This window comes from Coturnix japonica, chromosome 4, assembly GCF_054131305.1.
Source record: "Coturnix japonica strain WE chromosome 4, WE-NBRP24, whole genome shotgun sequence".
NCBI lineage: Eukaryota > Metazoa > Chordata > Aves > Galliformes > Phasianidae > Coturnix > Coturnix japonica.
In genome coordinates this window covers 23,481,997-23,505,436 of record NC_140666.1, presented here as the reverse complement: position 1 = coordinate 23,505,436, position 23,440 = coordinate 23,481,997, and the positions used below count along the sequence as shown (strand labels likewise).

General features: G+C 39.6%; 1 protein-coding gene across 1 annotated transcript in view; it reads left to right on the top strand.

Annotated features, from left to right (window-relative positions):
• The window catches only part of GRIA3 (glutamate ionotropic receptor AMPA type subunit 3), a 280,633-nt gene that overhangs the window by 45,872 nt on the left and 211,321 nt on the right, over positions 1-23,440 (top strand). Inside the window, exon 2 of the mRNA XM_015860743.3 lies at positions 4,533-4,617. The gene's annotated coding sequence lies outside the window, so the exon portion shown is untranslated. The remainder of the gene's footprint in view (positions 1-4,532; positions 4,618-23,440) is intronic.

Here is a 23,440-nt window from a genome sequence, read left to right as displayed (position 1 = left end):
TGGGAAGGTTGCAATGAGGTCTCCTTGCAGCCTGCTCTTTTCCAGGCTGAACAAGCCCACCTCCATCAGCCTGTCTTTGTAGGAGAGGTGCTTCAGACTCCTGAGCATTCTCGTAGCTCTCATCTGGACCCTCTCCAAAAGCTCCACATCTTTTCTGAGTTAGGGGCCCCAGACTGTTGGCCTTCCAGGCCATGAGTGCACACTGATGGCTCATCTATCAGGACCCCCAAGGGTCATTAGGTTTATGTGGGTGCACTTTTAGAGTTTGTCAAGGTCCCTCTGGATGTCATTCCCTTCTTCTGTCGTCTCAACTGATGTCATCTGCAAAAATGCTGAGGGTGCATTCAATCCCATCATCTGTGTCATTGATAAATATGTCAAAGAATTCCAGTCCCAAGATCAGTACTTAGAATATATTTAGAAAAGTGTTCTACAGTTTTAAAAATGAGTGTTCTTCAAACAAACTTTATGCAAAGTTGTCAGAAACCCACGCTACTGGTTAAATTGTCAGGTAACTTTTATTTCCTATGAGGAAGAAGTCATATATAGATAGTATTTGTAAGATGATTCATGTATTTCTTGCTCATCTCCCAACTGCTTTCCTCCTACAGAAGATACAAGACACAGTATCTCCTACAGAAATCTGTGCAAGTTAGTCTCACGCATTTTTTTCTCTCAGACAGATACATGAATAATCCAGATGTATACAGATTAAAATATTTTGATAAGGAATAAAGTCATAGTATATTTTTTGATCCAGTAAATCTTTTACATTCCTCCTCAGCTGGAGCAAAGCACTTTAACAATATCCTTAAGATTATTTCATTGTTGTGTGGATGGATGGTGTTATGTCTTTTTTTGAGGATTAGTATATGTCAGTTTCTTAAGTGTAAGCAGCATATCTTCCTTTTTCAATGGTATGTAAGCATTTTAAAAATATCAGAGAGCTGGACTGACTTCCAATAACTAGAAATGTTGTCTATATCGCTTGCTTTTTGACAACATACTGGTGCAATGTCTGTTGTGCAAATAGAGCATGCTGAGCACAAAGGGTCCAGTTCCGCCTGCTGCTCCAATCGGACAATCCCATTAAGTTAAACAGAAATTCTCATGCGGGATTAAGACTTTGCTACACTATGTTGGAAAATATATTTTATCATATGAAGAAGATAATTTGAATAGACTGCATATTGTTATATATGAGAAAGAAGGGAAAATTTGGAAAAAGTGATAATAGTTCTTATGTTTCTTTCATATCATTGAAATGAAGGTTTGCAATGTGTATGCTGTTTAATAATATGACCACCAGTATATGAACAGTGGCAGGGATTTTTTTAAACAAGCTCCAGAGTAATATTTTAATATTCATTAATAGCATGCAGTGACACTGAGGTGCATTTATCCTATAAATTGGCCTGCACTGACACCGAAAATCATCTAATATAATGACAAAAAGCCCTTCCAAAAGATAAAGTGATTCAGCTGACAAACTGGCAATTACTCCCACAGACTTTTCAAGTCTGTCTTTAAATAAAACATTTGTTAAAACATTTTATGCTATGTACCTTGTGTCACTGGCACCAGGATAAATGCTGCATTATATTCTATCAGTTACTTTCAATTAAAGATATTTCAAAGAATGTTGATATAATTGGAAGAGGTTTTTAGGTTTTTGGATCTATGAAGTTTCATTTGGTGTAATGACTAGCAAAGGCTAATGAAGTGGATGTGTTAATTTAATGACAACAGATTTTTAGTCATTCATAAAAAATATGTGAGGGCTGCTCCAAAAGCATTGCCTCCTATTTTATTCTATTGGCCCATGATTTCAGAGCTGGATATTGGTGGTATGTAGTATGGTATGGCAGCAGAGGGGCACTCTGACAGAGTGCTGTCTGACATGGGAGTGTGTATTGAGCAAAAGGGTGGGACTGAATTCCTCCATACAAAACCAACAAACAAGCAAACAAAAAAATTAAAAAATAGAATAAAATAAAAATTGCGCCCACTGACATTCATCCATGTTTGCTGAAAATTGATGGAGACCAGCTAGTGGATATGAGCACAATGAGGGCTGGGTCGTGTGTTCCTGTGGTGACAGCGATAGTGGTAGACTCTGCTAGTAGAGTAGCTTGTTCATCTCTGTCAAAAATGCATAGCTGGTGGTAATGACTATGAAGAAAAGCAGTTTTTTTATAGCTGAGAATTTGCTCAATAAAGCTGTAGTTGTTTCCAGAGAAATAAATAGGAGGCATTACTTTCAGAGAAACCTACAGTACATCCCATTTATTACTTCCTAATCACCATTGATCATAACCACTACTAAGAGTCAAAAAAGAAAGACAGATTGAATTGGCTTTGCTTGTCCTCCTCCCAGTTTGTTTGTGCCCTGTACAGAGGAAAGGCATTTACAGCAAATGAGTCATAGATGTAGAGCTCTGTAATGCTTTGGTTGCTGTTTCCAGCACACGGGCTTTGGGATGACAACGCATGTTGGCCAATGAATGGTACCAGAAGAGATTAAACTGGTTAGTTTAGCATAATTTACTAGCCAGCTTGCAAACCAATTATCTGTCCCTGCATTAAGTTTTTTGACACTGTAGAAAAAAGAGATCACATTTCTAAAGCTGAAGCAGGGTTTGCTGAGATAACTTTGCTTAACTAAGGCATTGTGTTTAGAAATAAGATTTGCACAAGGCTGCTTTTACATTCTGGAATCAGTCTGTGAAGAAGAGAGCATCTAAAAGATTATCTTCTTTTCCCCTTGCTTTAAGCTTTGTTTCTTGTTCACCTCAGCTGCAAAAGGAGGAGTGAGTAGAAACCAGATCTGTCCATGGTGAGGATGCAATGGGAGCTTATGCCCCTGCCAAAAAAACAACCACTAAATGCAAGGGTAGCGCCTTCCAGTTGCAGCTTTCTTAATAGTCACCATCAGGAAAGTCCCTTTTGGGGACTGCTGGATTACTGCCTCACAAGGAGCTGGCACATTCAAGACAAAGAGCAAACTGCAGCAGAGCCCAGCACATGGAACTGCTGAGAGAAGCAGAAGTTGAGTATTGCAAGGGAGGCTGTGCCAAAGACTTCCGGCTCAGGAGACAGATTTCTCATTTTTAGAAGTCCAGTATAAAGTGAGGAATGAGTGTTTTTTAGAGTTGTAACAGCTTACAAAATAGCTGAATGATTAAAGAAACAAGACTAGGAATGCTGTGGAGTAATTATCTCTGAATTTTTCCAGACATTTTAATTGAATAAAACCACGTACCGGTACTTGGCAAAAATGAGATAAGATGGTGCCACGAGAGACTGTGTCTATTATTGCAGTGTTTTGCACAAAACTCTTCAATTACCTTTTGAGAACTTTTGAATTTCAACTTTCTTTGTGGTCATTAATTTATAATCACTCTAAGATCACCTACATGTGGTAATTTAGTATTCTTTGAATTTTTAATGCCTCTTCAAGATTGATATTTATAATGTGTTTGTAATGTTATATTTGAAAGCCATTAAGCAGCGTAGTAACAAAACAATGTAATATTTCTGCTGTGGCATTTTCAATAACAGATGTGACTGTTTCTCTGAGGAAGAAGGAAACCTTGGGGTGTCTTGAGAGTCTCTGGGTAACAGAAAGGAATTTGGGATAGCAGGGCTCCAGAACTTATTTGTAACAAGTTTACTGGAAGTTAGTAATTGGTTCAAGATAACATGACTCTCATCCAAAACATGCATAAATATATTGTTCTCACGAATGGAAATTGATGAGCAAAACTAATTAACTTGTGAGCTGATGTGGAAAAGTAAATCCAAACCTTCAAATTAAGTCTAAGCAAGACCCTGACTATATACATGAAGATACTGTCCTTTGCCTGCTACTACTTTTCTTTCCATTTGTTTTCACTGTCGTCTTTAATGTCTGCACAAACATTGTAATGCATCTGGAGCTTTGTATAAGTAGTAATAATACCTCCAACTGACGTTCCTAGAAATGACAGCTTCTGAAATACAGCCGGTCGTATGAAATATAAATCTTTCTTATGAATCTTTGCAAATGCCACTTCTCCCCTAGATTTGTCTGCTACTTTTCAAATTCATGGTCTCTGTGGTTTGGTTGACGCATCTTTAAAACAGCGTGGGATAATCAAAGTTGTTCTCATTGGATTCCATTAACATCTCTTGGAGAAACCTCGGAGGCCTTTAAAAGGCGATAGACTGCATATCTCCAGTGCTGTTGAATTTCTCACAGCTCTGGCATGGGTTTCAGATAAAGGACTGCGCAGTTCTCTCACTGGGGTACCGGTGTCAATCCAGATGAAAATCCAGAGGATGCTTGCTTATCAAGTGACCACAGAATAAAGAAAATATTGTGCAAGTAATGCTGACCCTTTCAACAATGTTTGCATAGGCTACTGGCTCTTTACTTACATTCTGTACCCCCTCGAACACTGTCTTATCGTAAACAGGATGACTATAAAGAAATGAAAGTTGAACTAGGTATCTGAAATGTGTGATTTTTGTGTCTGATTTTCCTTCTACAGGAATACAGGACTGTGTGGGGCAGCTGACGGGGGATTCTGAGGCTCTGAAACAGGACAACCAACCATGAAGGCAACTGACATTCCTGTGAGTATGCTGTTTTGGTGCCAAACAAAAAATCCCCTGAGATTTCCAGGCAATCGTTAGATTAAATAGAACAATCAGGCTAAATTAATGTAGTTTATCAGTCAGATGACTCAATCTTTTCATGAGACTTAGAGTACACTTGAGTTATGTAGATGGTTTTCATTTCCTAGCAGGAACTGGATCTTCATTTATGGTAAGTCAGCATACTTGCATCTGCTGAGGCTCTTTTTCTATATCCCAAGTGAAATCAAGTTTGCAATTTGCTGGACAGATAGAAGTGCGCAGAGAAGTAATTGGTGTTCTGTGTTCATTTACAACTAGGCTGATGTGCTGTAAAATAAAGCAACCATTGGAAATGTCTACATCTGAAGCTATCATATAGAAGAGGTTTGGAAAATGAGCTTCTTTGTTATTGTGAAAAATGATTTTTCAGATCTTGCTGCAGTCTGAGCTGTAGGTAACATAAGGATTCTTTCAACTTAGCAGTCTTAATCAGATACCCTCCTTATTTTTACAAAATTAATATCTATGCCATAGTGATATAAATAGTGTGGTGGTTCAGTGGTTCCTTCATTTTAGTTTCTTATCTGAAAGATATCCCTCCCTTTTTCTTTGTAAAGCCTGACAATTTTAGAGCTGAAAGCAAACCCTTCCTATAAAACAGTTTTGGTTTCAGTATGTCTGGAACTGGAGAGTAATATACTGAGGAGTGACAGTGAAAGTACTTGAAGCTTTGGAATATTTGCCCTGAAAGTATGAGTCAGAGATGCACAGTTGAAAGACAATGCTTAAGAAAACAACTGACTCCTGTTGTGGATCTTGGTATACTTGTATTGCCTGAAGTACAGTGGAATCCATGTTTTGTTGCAGTTCTTTGGATATACAGCTTTGATTACATGCTTTAATAATGTGCTTTTACATTTGTACGGGAAGAGCAAAAGGGAAGCTTGTTTATGGGCAAAGGCTTGTGCAGCACTGGTCAAAGGGTGCACCAACACACACTGAGTGGTTTGAATACAACTAAAACCTGCAGACATTTAAAGGAAGTGTCAGACCCCATGGATTAAATATGGAGAGAATACCTAGCCTACAAGTAATGTTCTCTAACAGTATGGGTGATAGCTTATTAAGGCTTTTCTAGGAAAATCCCGAGAGAAAGGGAGAAGGGCAGAAACACCAGGGTCTAGGCTCTTGAGCTGTATTCTAAACTGTTGGCAATAAAAGGGGGATAACTGTCTGTGATTCTTACTGTTCTTAATGGACCAAGACCACATAAAATTAAGAGACCTGTGGGATTTGTAGCGCATCAGGCTTTAATGTTATTTATACATCCTGAAAGAGTCAGGTAAGAATGCAGTTAGTCACAGGCATGTTACAAATACATGCTAATTTCTGTCAATGGTCATGTTCTGAAAATCATACATTTTTTTATGCATGGCAAATTGCTAAAATAACCTTTCTAGTTATTTTAGCGCAGTGGCTTCCTCACTGAAATAGCACTAGCAGAAAGGTCTTCCATTTTAGCATTTCCACCAAGACTTTGAAAGCTCACAGTGAAGAGGGATGTGACAGACACTGCATTAACATAAAGCCCAGAATACTTATCTGCTTCTGCTTCCCAGGCATGCAGTCACTCAGCTTCCTGTAAAACCATAAGGAGACTGGGATCTGTTATCAGCTCTTTTGGGCAGAACTTCAGTACAGAGTGCTGTGCTTAATATTGCTTATCGCTAATTTTGTGCATGATAACTGAAGCATGAACAATATGAGAGTGGGAAGCAAACTCGATCTATAGCTGCATAGTCAAGCCTATCAAAATATATTGCTGAGCTCTCACAGCCAAACAATTCTGCAGAATATCAGCTGAAACAGGGCGTTCCAGCTCACTGGGCCTCCGCTTACCATATGCTTGTGCAGCCTCACCTGTAATAGCAAATAGCTGTGTTCAAGGGTTGCATGCGTTAAAAATTAAGAAGGGATGCTGAAGTGAACCTGCACAATACTGAAAATTGATAGGTTTTGTTGCATGCTGTGTCTTACTGAGTTGTCAGGCAATGACGATGAAGTAACTCCTGCTGAAATCACCTGTGAGTAAGGACCATATATTACTCTTAGACTTATATATATGCAAAGTCATGCTGCAGAGACTACTCTGAAGAAAAGAAGCTCTTCTTTGTTCATTCTCCAAGAGAAGTAAAAGAATGGTGATATTACTACACAGCTCACTTGTTTAAGCAGATAACGTTTTCTCCTTTAAAATTAACCTGTGCAGGAGAAATCATCTGCATATTTTGAGAGTGACCCAACTGTAGCCAGATATTGTATCAGAGGATGTAAGATGTCATGACAGTCTGTGCATCCTTCATGAGCATGTTAGCTCTAGGTTACACCTTAGATGGGTGAGGGGTCTGACGATGATCTTTGCTCTTAACATAGAAGCTCAAGATCCCCCAGAATTGTGTCCTTTTCTTTTCTCATGAAGGAAAACACTGAAAATAATAATGTCAAAAGGAAAATATTAATCTCTTGTGTTATAATAGATCATCTAATACAAGATTTTTTTTGACAGTCATATATAACTGCAAACTATTTTGGGGGAGAATTAATACATAAATGCTACGGTTAAACTATTGGGAGGAAAGAAATGATGTTTATATTTCCCTGTTCAGTTAGTAGTGAAAGACCCATTTGCACTAAGCCTGTATTTAGACCAATTAATTTTAAAAATTCAGCTAGGTAGAGTCGATCTTCACGTAGTACTTTTCTCATCCGTAAAGCAAGGGAATCTTCAAAAGGCTTCCAGACTCATGGACTGCAGCACAGATAAGCCCAGCAACTCTCAAGGGTCTTACAGTTTCACATAGGACTTTCTCTCAGGGGGAGGAGGATGTTTTGATTTAATTCCAACAAAAAAGACTTAAAGCAAAAAGAGTATCGCCTTGTATTTACCTTGCTTTCCTTTTTGTCTTGGTCCTGTTGCTACAATTGCATCTGAGCAAATGGCCCCAGGCACCTGATGAAAGCATTGGTGGGTGACGTTTCCCAGGAAGGTCAGGACCGGATTTCTGCTGAAGTGTTAGAAGTTAAAAGGACACAGTTGAGAAGCAAAGCGATGAAGGAAGTTGTCATTCCTTGGTGTGTGCTGCAGTCAGTGCACTGAAGCATCTGAATGTTCTGCTGTGAGTTAAACATAGCTATGCTGCTGGTGGATAATCTCTACAGAGGATACCTCCCTGCTGGCCACTGCTTGGGAATCCAGGTGTGGAGAGGCAGTGGAGGATTAGCATCAGCTCCCTGGAGCTCTGTTTAATAAATGTGGGTTTATACCCAAGGGTGATTTAGATAAGCATGATCTCAGGCTGTTCAGACGTAACGTTAGACAACACATTTTCTGCCAAAAATGTGTTTCCCTGTTCATTCTAAATATTGGTGTTCCTATGATAAATTCTGATCCTAATGACATTTTTTTCCTCTTTAAATGTGCCCTTCTGATAACACTGAGGGCAGTAATAAGCTGGAGCCAAGTGCAAGTCAAATAAATGGGTGATTGCTGAGGGAAAATATTAGGAACTGCTATAATATAGCATGCCATTAACAGCATTTTATTTTGACCATAAAAGGCAATAATTATTCTTTCATGAATATTTCAGAAGACCAGGGCAGGTTATTGGGATGGGATGAGATAGGAAATTTCTCGATTTAACTGTACCTGATTCATATTAGAAACCTTGGCAATGCTGCTTTCCTTTTTAAAGTAAAATTTGCCATTTTGGCCCAAATAATTTGTTTGAGAAGTATGTTTATACTATTTTGATAAGCTTTTCCTTCATCTTCCTAATAAGCATATGTGTAGGCCAACACACATACATGAAAATAAGCATATAGAGTAACTTTCAGTGCAGTAAGCATCTGAAGTAAGTATGTAAGAGAGCTCTGTAGGCCATGGCACCAATTTCATGCTTAATGGAAATCTTGCATTGCTTAGGCCATCCTGATAACCAGAATAAAATGATGAATTTGTTCACATTAATTAAACATATTACCTAAATGATGCATTATGAATGCTCTTATATCTTTACTGTTTTTAATTTCCATGTTATAAAAGGGTTTGCAGAACAAGAGATGTGCTGTGGAGGGGAAAGAATTAGAGAATTCTTTGAATGTTTTAAATAAAACATTCCGTGTGGTTCCTTTTTACTTGGAGCAAAATTACAGTGCACCTAAAAGAAAGCAAAATGTCTATCAGAATAACAAAAGCAGTATTACTGGTGACCCCTACAGAATTCCAAGCAAGTGGGTTAATCAGGTCTTTTTGCAATACACCACTCTGAACTTCAACACAAAGTAATTAATTGCAGGTTCCAGTGCAAAAATGCAGCAAATATCGTCTTTGGATTTGTGCTTCTTCATACCATGCTAATTAGTTCTTTTTAAACTGTGACTCTGTAAATATGTAGAGGGGTGGTAGAGCAAAGCTGACATTTAGGAGGTCTGGCCACAACCTATCTGATAATCTGGTAGACTCATATTACCATACAAAAACATGTTTTCTTTGTTGCTTTGCTGTAAGGCTAAATAAGCTGTAGCAAAATCCTGGTGTGTTTTCATCTTTGTGTAGTTTGGGGCTGTTCCCCATGCTGAGGCCATTGGGCTGTGCTGGTAGACATGGCTGTGCTGCAGGGGGAGGGACATATCTCATGCCAGGAGGAAGCCTGCACTGACCCCAGCCCTTCTGGTGTCTGCTTGCTCCCCTGTTGGGCTTCATTGTATTTCTGGGCTTCATCTCAGCCCCTCCAGGATTAAGCCTGAAGCACATTTGGAGGCTTGGACAACCCTGTCCCCTGCCTTCCTGGGTCCCACCTACGCAAGTGCGTGGAAAGCTAGAACTGCATACGCTGGGCAGATACAAGACATAGTTAAGCATGCTATCACTACTAAAATAATAATATATATATACACATACATATATATATATATATTAACCAAACCTGAAAGAGCAATCCATAAACGATGAGTTCTATGATGGGATTATGTGAGTACAGATGGATATTAGGTTTATTATTGAAGTATAAAGGTTACTTTAATTTTATGAGGGGTCTATTCTTCCTAGATATATAGACAACATAGAGAAATGCCTTATAAAATAGGTTTTGTTGTGGCCCGAAGAAGCAGCTTATCACAGGTCAGTAGAATATTGCATTGATCTCTGCTGTAGATAATGAGACTGCCTGGGAGTAGCAGTCTTGTCACATGAAACAAATCACCAATGACAAATCAAACATAATGGAGAATTTCATGTTTATTTTGAACCAAACTGTCACAGAAGGGCAGAACCCTGGTTCAGCTGGTACCAGGGCAATGGGAGACTCTTCAGTGGGGAGAGGATGGACTCTGCAAATGGGGGGAAGCATCTGCTGCACTGGTAACTGGATGGCCAAAGATGATACTCAGTGCTCAGCAGGATGGCAGAGGAGGTGTCCTACTGCTCCCTATCCTGCTGTGGGGCCAGTGCTGTGATGGGATGCTGTGCAGCACCCCGCTGAGCCCAACAGCATAGTGAGCAGCTAGCACTTCTCTGCCTCCCTGGCAAAGGATGCTTGTTGCTAAGAGTGCTATTGAAACAGTAGCTAGGCACCAAGTGAGTACATGCATCTTATTGTGGTAGGTGAAAGGCTATTACCAAAAATAAAGTATGTTGGCACACTGCGAAATGGCAATGCTTAAAAGATGAGCAGGGCTTTTGTTCGAGATCATATCATCAGGTATAAGTGCATGCACGTGGCATGCTCAAGTGGCTGCCTGGTTATTCAGGAGGAAGGTGAGTGATATGGATGTACTAACACTGGTGGAAGCACATCCCAGCTGGATGCAGGCATCCAGGCTTGTCCTTTGCAGGGACTGGGAGCAGGCAGTGCAAATTGCTAGAAATGAGTTGGGGTATTCTGTGATTCTTCTTATGATTAAACGCAGTCTTTCTCATAATATAACATAGCCTGAAAATGTGTTCCTTGCTTGTTCTTTCTGTTTTTCTTCTTGTTAAGCTGTTCCTCCTCCAGCTCTCTCCTGCATGTAATTACAGTGCAAGGCTTATCTTGCATGTGCTTCTTGGCACGTTGCATAGTACTCTTTCTCTCAGTGATTTTGTCTTTGGTATGGACAGATAAAAGAGGGTATATCTTATTTTAGTCAACAGCAAAATGTAACGTTTGCTTTTTATTTTCCTTTAAATCTTTACTTCCTGTGTTCCCTACCCTGCCTTTGCTATGCATCCTCTGTATGTGAGACTAGTGTGGTGGGTACTATTACAGAGACAGGAAAAGTTAACACAGTGAACGGACAACTTGTGCTTATTCAGATAAACTCTCTTCACTAAATTCTGGCACTGCACTATTAGCTTCAGGTAGAGCAGCTCTGCTCCCACTGTGTGTTTAGTTTGCTTGCAGCAGCAGTGTCAGCACATGCTGCAGGTGTGCTCTGCACCCAAGACCTGCCATATCAAATGATACTGGTGAAAGAATGAACAAAAAGAGCCTTGACTTGAAGATGCTGGGCAAGAGACAACTTAGGTCTGACCTGTTTTGAGTGAGAATTCAGCCATAGCACTATATGGTTTTACATCACCAATCTATGCGTGGGAATTAAAACTACATGTGTGGAAGATAGAGCTTTGTCAGCATGTCAGCCTGGCTGACACCTTTCCACTTGCAGTGAATACTGATGGCCTTCACAGTAGACAATTCTTCTATCATTTCATTAAAACACTTCTGAAAGAAAAGTCTCTTTGATTCTAACTTTTAAAGAAATTTATTGAGTAGTGTGTGCACAGGGATGGCCCAGCAGTGCTCCTGGGAAGGCCAGTTGTGCCAAAGGGCATCAGTGAGCTGCCAGAATGCTGGTGGGCTTTAGACGGCAGTTCCCTCACTTTGGCAGAAGCTCACTAGAGCTGAGCTATTTCTTCAAAGCATTTGTTCTCAGTGAACTTAGAGGCAAATTTTCCTTGTCTTTCTGAAATTTTGGGTGCTGTCTCCCTGAAGCTCCATGTGTTTCTGGTATGTGAAAGAGAAAAACGTCCCAAATGGTGTTTGTGACAATTGCTTTTAGACACGCTGTTGTTGTCATTGCATGAACTCAGGTGTTTAAAGGCATGTTTTATGTTTGGAGTGGAGAGCCTTTTCTGTGGAAGCATTGTCAAAATGAGGGGTCACAGCTTGGGACTTCTGCCTTTAATACGACTTAATAAAAGCCATCTGATTGCTTATTGGCTTCCTTGTCACAGGGGTGATGAAGGGAGCTTGTCCCGCATTACTCACTCTAATCTGACACCTCATATATTGTCTGTTAGCAGAACACAAAGAAAAAGAAAATCCTTTATAGATGCCTCTTTGGGAGGCTTCAGAAATAAGATTTCAACAATGCTGAGTTTTTTATGACAACATAATTAGAGCTTCCACCAGATTGTAAAAACTCAATTTGTTGAAAACTGTAAGCTGATTTAGGGTCAAATCCCAGAGTTTTTATTCATGCTCACTGCTGATTTCCTACAGATCTCGCTGACATAATTCAAATTCCATCTTTGTTTTCGAGCAAAGTGTCCCTGTGTTTTTCTTTACTTGTTATTCCAAGAAGCAATCTACCTTCTCATAAGCCGTATTTCAGAGACGTATGTTGAAAAGATGTTACTATTGCAGTTAACTGAGCAAAATAGGATCTTCTGTGCCTGTGATGCTGACTTTAACATCCACTTGATGTTATAAAGATATGAAGGTTAGCTCGAACCCTGATAATCGCTTGTAATGTACCCTTGTGTCAACAAAGCCACAGGTGCGACTGGGGAGATAAGATGATAATTTTGAGTCTATTATGTGTTCTCCCTTCTTCTTCTCACAGTAATGCTTTTAAAAGTTCAGATCTCTTGTAAATAGAATGGTGAATGTGTTTTCTTTCCATTTTCCTTTTTAAAATGATATCTTGGGGTTATTTTTCAGCTAATACTGATCAAATTGGCAGAATTTACAAGTACAAAGATATGTTTTCCAACTGCTGGTTTGATCTAACCTCAGGCTTGCATCTGAGAGCCAGGCTGTGTTCAGTGTGATCTGGAGGACCACCTGCAGAGCCCCACCATTGCAGTAATTCTAAGGGGATCATTTCAGTGAGAGAAACTGCTCTTTTGTGGAGGATTATTAGTGTGTACAACAGATGCAGAAACAGGTTCTTATTCTGCAATCTTGTTTCTAGGTCAAAAGACACTGGTAGACACCAGTGATGTTCTCTGAATTATATCTCTGAAATACTCAGAAGAGGAAGAAGTACTAAAACTTCATTTTCAAGCATCAGAGGGATCAGATAAGACTCTGAACTCACACAGAGAGAGCATCATTAAGAATGTGCTGGGATTTCCTAAAAATCATTTTGTTGGCCTCAGTAGTGTTTTAGGAGATGCACCTCACTATTACATTACTATTATAATACAGAGGCCCTTTGAGACACAACCTGTCCCCAAGAGTCCCTTTGTGCTCAGCGCTGTACAAACTCAGCAGCATTTCCACATGGTGCAGTTTATAATCCTCAGAATATAAGATAACCAAAGGGAAGAAGAAAGGAAACATTGCCCTTTCCACTAAGGAAGAGAGTAGGAGGACAAAATTGAAAGTGAGTTAAGATCTTATGGGTAACCAGCAAAACACTAAGAAGCAACCTGTGATTATTTTATTTATTTATAGCACAGAGCCTGTGGTGCACAGCAGTCTTCCTGTTAGAAACCACTGGAGAAGTCTTAGGAGTGTCAGAGCTAATCACACTGTGCTGTTCTAGCCCTTCATTGATGGGATCACACCGGAGAGTTTCCAGACCGAGAGGCAGAACAAGACACATCTGACATACAGGTGGCTTCGCTGCATATTTCTGTGCTGCACATTCAGGGAGATTTTCTTAGCTCGTTCTGTCTTCTCGGAGCTCCAGGTTGGAGGGCGATTCCTCTGTGTTTTGCTGTCAGTTCTCTGCAAAGAGAAAGGTGGCTCATAAATCTCAACACTCCTCTTTTTTTACGTCACATGTAATTTTGCAACAGACCAGGAGACCGTGATCACTTTCTTCAGGAAGAGGCTGTAAAGCCATTTTTCTGTATACGAGATAATTTCTTAACACAAACTGTTTTCATTGCGTGGAAGTTCACAGCTTTCCACATCTTGATATTGTAGGGAACAGAGCATTGAGATGACAAATAGCTTGTAAGCTTTTAACAAGACAAGTAATATTTTATATCAGAATAGCTGTGGCATCTACTCAGAATGTACCTTTACAGTAAATTGCTCTTATCCCTCATTTGAAACGGAACTGGATTCAGCACTCCTTTTCTAGGGGGTTTTCAGATCTAGATGCTGCAGCTTATTGAAAATATTGAATTTGATCCTGTAAGATGCTGAACCCCCCTCGAAAACCACTGAGAAGTCATTGTAAACAGGCACTGTTCGGTGTGGCACACAGCAGTGCTCTCAAACTGCTTTCTGCACTTTCCAACATGATCTGCTCTTCAATTTTCCCATTCCCTCTCTGCCATTCCTGCTTCTCTGGGTTCTCTTCTAGTGAAGTCTCACCAAAAAGGGTGCAGATAGGTTATTTTGTGTGTGTGTGTGTTTAAAAAGAAACAAATATGCAGGAAGCGCACAGCGCTAACATGAATCTGTTGGACTTTTCTCTCGCTCACTCTCTTTGCATACTCCTGTCCACTCTCATGGGACCCCATTCTGTGCTGATTCCCAGAAGTAAATAAATCAGTGTAATGCCAAATGTCAGGGCACGTGCCTCTTGTGCTCAGCTGTAGGCAAGATGAATCTACACTTGCCAAGACGTTTTTCTGCAGAGGCAGCAAGCATGTTAGGGACACATTTCCTGACTTCCTGCTGAAGATCCATCTTATTTGGAAGCTGTCAAGCAAAACTTCAAATCTAAATTGTCTAATTCATTACTTTTTAAACCAAATGTTTTCGGTTGTTTTGTTTGAAGCAGAATGTATTGATAAAGGGCAAAAGAAAGCAAGCTCAAGACTGTTCTCAAGGCTTTTTGTTCCTTTAAAAAAATGTTGGTTTTGTTTGTTTTCTGTTGGAGGTATGGAAGCAGGGAGGAACTCTCCAGCTTTGTCTAAGCAAGACAAGGTCACTCAGATTGACATAAACATGCATTCTCTCTTGCTGCTGTGGGAGATGTAATCTATTCGTTTTAATGGCCAGTGAGCAAGGGCCGCGTCAGTTTTCTGTTACTGCTGTTCTGCTCCAGTTCATGCCCCAAGGCATGGGTCACACTTGCATGTGGTGACAAAAAATCTGTTTTAGACAGGACTAAATGATAAAAGCTTTAATAACAAAACTCAGTGAAAAAAATAAGTGTGCTTGAAGGAGAATAGTCACCCATCCCTCTCAGATGGAGACGGCATTGTAAATTACAGAACTGGGCTACAGCAATTTTGATGTAATTCCCAGTGCTGTTGGAAGCTTTGCATGTGATTTTTGAGCCTCTGGCTTCATGTGCCCCATGACTCTGCTCCCGCTATGAAATGGGGTAATGATATTGCCTTCCTCTACCCTTTGACCACTGCAATTATGGGGTTGGAGGCCAGTAGCACGTTGTGTTTCTACAGCACTTAACAGCTGCTTTGTGCTGCATAAAATACCAAGCTACTTTATATCAGTAGCTTACAGAGTAAACGAGGGAGCAAACCTTCAAACATTTTCTGAATAACTTATAGAAAATATGTGAAATTAATTTGAAATGTTTAAAAATAGTCTGACTTTTAAAATTCATTTCTGATGATAAATGAGGGTTTTATAGAATGTCAGTTTTGTGAAGCAATGCCTAAGATTTTTAGAAATCAGTTTATGGTAATATGTTGTATTTTAATCCATGTCATAACCTCATGAAACACATCATCCAAAGTTGCTTTATTAACTGAGTTTTTATTTTTCAATTAAATTGCAATCACTTATTTTTTTTTTAAAGAAGACACTTCACATCATGTTGTCATGACAACAGAATTTGCTCTTAGTTTGAAATGCTGACGTTTCCCCCAGTAGTGCACCCACTGCTCACCCCCTCCCTTCTTGGTCAGTTCTGATGGTCTCTGCAGGTGAATGTAAATCTACAGCCAAGCTGGGGCCAGAGGAGGCTGACTGCCTTATTTTTCTTTTTCTGTTTGTGAGTCTGTGTAAGTGGGTAATCATTTCAAAGCTTGGGGATACTACTGTATCAACATTCGTAACATAATTCAAGAGAAGCAGGAATGCGAGGACATTTTCTATATCACCAAAAGACATCTAAACTGTCTCTCAACCAAATATTTTTCCTGGAACTCACCTTCAAGCAGTCTTGGGCCTCTTCCAAATGATGCTAGGAAAAAGAATAAGGGGGAAAAAAAAAGAAAAAAGGAAAAACAGCCTATGATGAAAGTATAGGAGACCTAGAATGAGCTGCAAATACAAGTATATTCTATTTTGTCTCATTATTCTCTGGAGATGACCATGAAATTGAATGCATGTCTGTGTGTTCTACAGTCCTCAGGGTGTTCAGAAGCAATTCACATATGTTCTCTTCCCCAAAGAGAACAGGTGATATTGAGATCTAATTGTAACAACTCCCAGAGATTCGTTTTACACTCAAAGTAAATGAAGGCCTTAGTAAGTGACACATGGAGTTCTTATCAACAGAAGCATTTATTTAAATGCCTATTTCATTCAGCTTCACTGCTTGTCATGAAAGTGTAAGACCTGAAAATGACCTGTTGGTGTGAGAGTACAGACATTGCTTCCCTCTGCTAGTGTTAATGATCATGACATCTTGTCTCTATCTTCCTTTAATCTCTTGTGTCCTAAATGTATGGACCTTATTAAACAGAGCACTGTAAAACTTCTTAAATCATTTTTTTTTTAATGCTTACATATTCTTCTGAATGTATGGAATCATGTTTGTAGATGAAGTGGGTTTCTGATTTGGGATGGACATCAGAAACAGCTGGGAGAGAAGGGGACAAAGTGAAAAAAATAGAATGTGACTGGTGAGTCTTCCTATGAGTAAGTGCAAATACTGGAATATGCCTCGATTTTAAAGTATTTGAGGATGTAGGTGAACTTTGTGGACCTGATATAGTTCTGCGAGAGTTAGAGCTGATTGTCTCACATCTGCCTCCTGTAGGGTTTTGTATCATCTTCTGAAACACCTGGTACCAGCAACAGTTAGGATACTGGGTGACAACATACTGTGAACATGGTCTATGTTGGTTATTATTTGTTTTTCTGCAGACTATTGGAGATAGAAGAGTCCAATGGATGGCACTAGCATAAAATAATTGATGTGGCTTAGGGGAGAAGCTGAAGTAGCAAAGTGAAAGAGTAAACAAAGGACTGATGCAGCCCGTGGACAGTTTTCCCTGATTCAGCAGCTTTGGAGCTGGTTAATTGGTATTGATCGCATTAGTTAAACGAGAATACTGCTCCATATGCAGGACGTGGGCAAGGTTAGAACTTCTTTGAAAAACTTTATGATCCACTCAAATATTGAGGCGTCACTTAAAATCTGTGGGCAGGAAACAGAAAAAAAAAAAAAAAGTTACTAAATGTTATTAAATTAAACTAATACACATTCCAGAGGGAATGCTTTCAAGCTACTGCAGGGGAGATTCAAGCTGGACATTAGAAACTATTACTTCTCAGGAAGGGTGGTCAGGCACTGGAATGGACTGCCCAGGGAGGTGGTGGAGTCACCGACCCTGGGGGTGTTCAAGGAACGACTGGATGTTGTGTTGAGGGACATGGTTTAGTGGGAGCTATTGGTAATAGGTGAATGGTTGGACTGGATGATCTTTTAGGTCTTTTCCAACCTTGGTGATTCTATGATTCTATGATAATATTATTACATTTTCTCTATTTTTTCATTTAGTCTTTCATTATATTTATCATATAAATATAACTAGGGAAAATAATGATAAGGGACATCTCAGAACAAGACTTCAGCTGCATGAAAAAATATCAAATCTGGAATTTGTGCTGTTGAGCAGAAGGAAATCTCGTGCATCTGGTGGAAATGAGCTCTGGAGTGGTTTCATGGCTCAGGATGCACAAGGATGGCAACTGTGGATTCTGAATGTTCTTCTAATCAAACGCAGCATGTTCAGCACCTCCTCTGTTGTAGATGAGATACGACCTCTACGTTTGGTTTTTATTAGCTAGTGATTATTCTCTACTTTTCACCAGAGAAAACTTCTGATGAACATTTTATTAAACAGGATGTAGGTCTCTGAAAAGTTTTGATCCCAACTAATTGACTTTTTTTTTTTTTTAATAGGAAATTCTTAATTAAAGTACCTTCAGCAAGCTGCAGTTATAAGCCCTTTCACTTTGTTGCATATGTGACTCTACTTCTTTGCATAAGGCTTTCCACACCAACTCTGTGTCAAAATGAAGACTGGGGTGTGTGTGTATGCTTGAAAGTGAAGATAGATTAGCTAAGCTAATGAGCATAGATGAGCTTAATTAAAATTAATAGTGAATTTAGAAATGAGAAAATAATTATGGCATCAAGTAAAACAGCAAGAGGAATAAACTGCAGCAGATTATAAAGCTGCCCTGGGAAGCTGCCAGAAGCCTGCTTGCCTTTGGATTGCAAAATGAAAGAATCAAGATGACCATATAGTCCACTACCATTGTCAAGCATAAGAGAGTTTGGTCACTGAAGAACTGATGTTTGTGTCAGTGAATGAAATCGCACTGTATTCCAGTCCCCTCTGCCAATATGTTCTGCCATAAGGCAATGCAGGACTAACATAAGGGCTCCTGCTTGCAGTGACTTCAGCTGACTTTGTTTTTTTCTTTTGTTAGGTCTGAATCTAATCCTAGATGTCCCGTTAGTGTAACCTCTACATAAAATACAAAACAGTACGTTTTCTCCTTCAACTTGTTTTCAGGGCAAAACAGAAAGAAGTCCCAGGGAGTCAGCTGGGGGAAAGCATCCCGGGAGTGCTGCACCCTGGTGGAAAGTTTAGGGTTATTGTTTGTCTACTCAGGTTTCTGCTTCAGCTGGGATGTTCAGACTTCCCTCATGATTTCAGCCTTTAGCTGATCGTATATCAACAGTATGTCAATAAATAGGACTTCTCTAAAAGGCAAGTTTTATCGTCTTTTCTCTCCAATTCTGATCATTAGTCTGGTTATGACAGGTCGCTCCTTTGAAGCATTGCCAGCGGCGAGCATTTAGCTGAGGTGCTTATGTCAAGATTCAAGCTGTTAAAAGTCACTGTCAATCACTGAAAGGTGAGCCTTGCTCCTTCTGCTTATCTCCTTTTACGACTGGTTTCTTCAGAACCATAACTCTATCCCTAAAATATGTTCCATCACATTTTCCCTAAACACAGAAGTTTGTGTGTGTGGCTGTGGGAAGCAGTTTAAAAGCTTCCTCCAAGGTATTTTAAGAGCAGAGTTATTTCAGATTCTCTCTGTTTCAATTTTTGGTTCAGAGAATCATCCTTGATAATTTGTAAAAGGAATCACCATTCTTCAGAATGCTGAGCCACGCCAGGCGGACTGGGCTATATGGAGCCCCTGTCTGCATGTGCGGCGTGGGAATCTCCATTCATGGCAAACCTTTTTTTAATCTCTTCTTTCCTCTGCACAGAAGTTCTTGTAGCAATGGGACTGTAGCATTTCCTGGAAGAAATTCTCTGCCACACATTCCAGATTTCTTCAGCTGGAGGGGATTTATGTGGGCTGTTTCAGTGTTGCTTCATTCATAATAGTTAAGAGTAACCTCAGTGATTTTCTTCCTAGTGGGCAAATTTGTTGTCATGTTCACCTTCTCTGTCAGTCAGCTCATTTATTTTAATTTCTATCTTTTGAAAGAAACCAAGGTCTGGTTCATAGGAATTAAGTGAGCCAATATATCTAACTAATGCCTTATTGGAATACAGTTTGCAGTGGCTCCAGGTCTTCTCTTTTTGCAGCCAGTGATGTAGTAGAAGAGAGTGAAAAATGTCTGCTCCATCCAGAAATCATATTTGTTGGGCTGGAACTGGCGGTGTGATATTGCACTGAAGCTGAAAATTAAGCTACCAAAAAAAAAAAAAAGAATTCCTTTTGAACAGTGCGAGCTGTAGGTATTGGACTCATCCCAGATCGTTTACTGTTACTGCCTCAGATAGCATCTGAGAAAGAGATATGCTTCACCAGAGGCGTCACAAAAGTCATTAATTTTATACCATAGTCCTTTTCTCATTTTAGTTTAATGCTTAATTTCATTATCCAGTAGTTCAGATGGTCACTTTATTTTCAGTAGTGGCTAGATGTGGGTATCTGGCTCCTTTTCAGATTGTTTCAAGGGGTATTTGCAGATAAGATCCTCACACACAACACCAGAAAATGGAGCTTATTTCAGTCCCTTCAACATTTTATAGGGTTGTAAATTTCCTGATTACAACATTAATTCCCTATTGAAAGATGAGAATGATGATCATCTCCTGCTAGGGTGTAGCATTCTCCGTCCAGGTAATGTAAGAGTCACCCTGTAGGCAGAAGAAAACACATCTTAGTGTGAGTCATTTCTATGGCCCTCAATCACTCTCTCCTCATTTAGTGAAGGGTGTATCAAAATTGGGAATGTGAAGCTCTGTTTTCTGTAGCACTCTGCAGTGAGCAGCTGTTGCCCTCTATGCTATCGGGAGGCTGGCTGGGCATCAGTGCTGTAGTAGGAAAGAACCCTTGGCTTTCACAGCCCATCAGCCAACCCACAGGGGCAAGGTCCCTGTGACAGGTCTTGGGTTTCTGCTGTTATCAAAGGCTTTGGAAAAACAGGCCTGATGTGATGGAGAACATTACTTCTGTGGCAGTGTTTAATAGTATATGAATCAACCTCCGAGCCAAACTTGAGCTCTGAAGTCTTTGAAGTTTTCCCATCATCACTTTTAGTTGAGTTCCTTACTACTTGGAAATAAAAGGTAATGCTAACAGAAAATTGCTGAAATTTAAATTGCTCGTACACCCACAGAAATGCAGTGGGTTTGGAATTTGACTGATGCACAAAAGCAAGAAATTCACAGTGCTTTTTCATAAACACTTTGAATGGTGAAGCTAACACATGGTTTGTGATAAGGAATGAATTTAATATTTTGTGACCAAGGCAGGACATGAGAGGAAATTTTGCTTTCTGTGAAGAGCTACATATATCTAAGGGAGAGCATAAATAAGGACCTGGAGAGCAGATTAAAAGAACCTGAAGGAAGAAAGCTGGCATCTGAATCATGTCAGGGGTTTACAAAAACTGATCTATTTTGTTGATCACAGCACATCTGTAAAACTCGCTCTGAGCAGAAAAGAAAATGAAGGCCAGTGTCAAAAGCACAGAAATATGTTACTAGGCTGGGTTAATGAACAATTTGAAGATGCTCATTTTCCTTCCCATTCGTTTTGCTGCTGATTGATCTTTTTTGTAATTACTAGGGAAATTTTAAAATAGCGGAATTACTCTGATTTCAGTTCATTATGTGCATTTTTAAAAGCTGAAATACTGTTTGGGTTTTGTGTTTGTGCACGTGCTTTTAAACAAAATTTATTTAACTGAAAAGGGAATTTTGTTTTTTCAGAGATTAAAATGTGATGAGATTAGAAATCTTGCATGCATCCCCCCCCCCCCCTTTCTTCTTCAAGTCCTATTTGAGCCTTTGTGTAAACATAAATTTTCTTTGAAATAACAGATGTGTGGGATGCATGGTGAGCAAAACAGCAAAATAACATGATTGCTATTTAATCAAAGCATGAGGGTGTGAAGCTGCCTTCCTGTTGTTAGCAAGTACTGCTGTGTGTCTTGAAAATTGGGGACTGTTGCAACAACTGGTAGAGCTTTTGTGTATCACATTATATGAAATGTGACTATATTCCTTCTTTTGAAAATAAATATTTATGTCCAAGAGTTGACAGGAACTCAAATAATTTGTACTAGATTACAAACATAAGAGAGTTTGGTGCTGGAAGTCTCCTTTCTCTTTCATGGTAATGCTGTCTGATGGTCAGTGTGCTGCTGCCTGTGGTTTACTGGGGAGCAGGCTTCCAACAACTGTGTGGTTTCCCTGCTGAGTTTCTTGTAAACTTATAATCCAAACCTCAACTTCTGCTAATATATCATGACCCAATGTGTGAAAACTTGGGCTTTTTTCCCCTAATGCTGTGGCTAACTCACTGTGAAGGGCCTGGATGGCACAGCCCATTTCTGAGGGCTTGGGTATAACTCAGATGTATTGGCTGTCCAATGTTCATCATTACTGTCTCAGTGATTCTTGCTCTCCACATAAAGCTTCTCTTTGCAGTATAGTTCTCAGAAAGTTGTTAATCAGGTTGGATTTATCACAGTGCACTGTACAGTTTTTGGTTTATTTCTACTTGGTTTTGCTTGAATTGGTTTCAGACATCATCATAATTCTCTGTGGGTGCAGTAGAGAAATCAGGGCTGTTGACCTGAAAGTACTCACATAATGAGTGAAGTTGAACTGTTCCTCTGCTTATTGCCATGACTCTTTATAAACAACACGTAGAGCCTCTTTCCTTGAATGTCACTGTTTGAAAGAGGATGCTGGTGAGGTTATCTCTGCTTTCCCATGCAGTGTCTCATAGGCTTCGATTCTGCCCAGTGTAAATTTCTTCTAAAAAAATATGGCTGTCTTACAGTAAGTGCAGATATGGATGGTTTCAGCTGACTGGCTGGCTGGCAGAACAAGTTGTTGGTAATGTGCTCCATCTGCTTTATGTTCTGCAGGATCCAGTAGCAGTTGGTAGCAAGACTACCAAGGCAGCAGCCCAGATTTGCTTTGTGTCTTGTGTGTAGGCATTAAGGGAAAAGAAACAGAGTAAGGAGCATAATATTTCCTTTCAGTCTCCTCATGAGCAAGTAAACACCCTAAAGAACATTAGAAAGAATTTAACTTGGGTGTGACTGAAAATTTGAGAGATGTTTTATCTGGGTAGTCCTTTAAGTAGTGCTTTATTCTATATCTCCAGTATCAAAACCTAAATACATCCATGCAGTTTAGCTGTTTAACAGAGCATTGAACAAAAACACTTTTCAATTGTTTCTATAGCAATGTCTGTTGATGCAAATGTGCCCTCTGAACTACCCTGGCTGTGAACCTGGCTTCAGATCAGACATAGGTACAAACTGTAACTTGAACAAACTAATCTAGTAAATCCCCAAATTTAGATTTATTTAGATTGTTATGTTAGATTTATTTTCAGATTTTGTTTCTCTTCTGCAGTTCAAATGTAATATAAGATCTTTTTTAATTCTTAATTTGGTTGTTACAAAGCATAGTTGCAAAGCCTGTAGACTGGAATCTTGGTACTCCCGGGCACTGTGTTAGCAGCAGCAGCAGGAGAACTTGCACAAGTCCCAACTGTGCTGAGGGTGAACTGCTGTGAAAGCCAGGAGAAAACACTGCCTCCCTGATCAGATTCTCCAGTCTTCTGCTGGGCGTTTTTACCAAAGTGCTTGCATGACAGAGATATTTCCTAGCTTGATACCAGCTCTTGAAAATGATCTGAAGCGGTGAAATCCCTTTACATGCACTGTTATTAAGAAGATCTTTGAATTGCCCCAGGTTGGGCAAAATTTAACTGACTTCCCTTCGAAAAGCAAAGGGCTCCTTGTCTTATTACCACTTCTGAGTCATTCAGGTGTTAAAATACTAAAAATCCAACAGTTTCCATAGTGACTGTTCTTATTTAATATTTTCTTTCTCCTGTCCTCTGTCTGCCTTTAGAGTTGCTATTGCTGTATCATTTATTTTCTTCCAGCAATT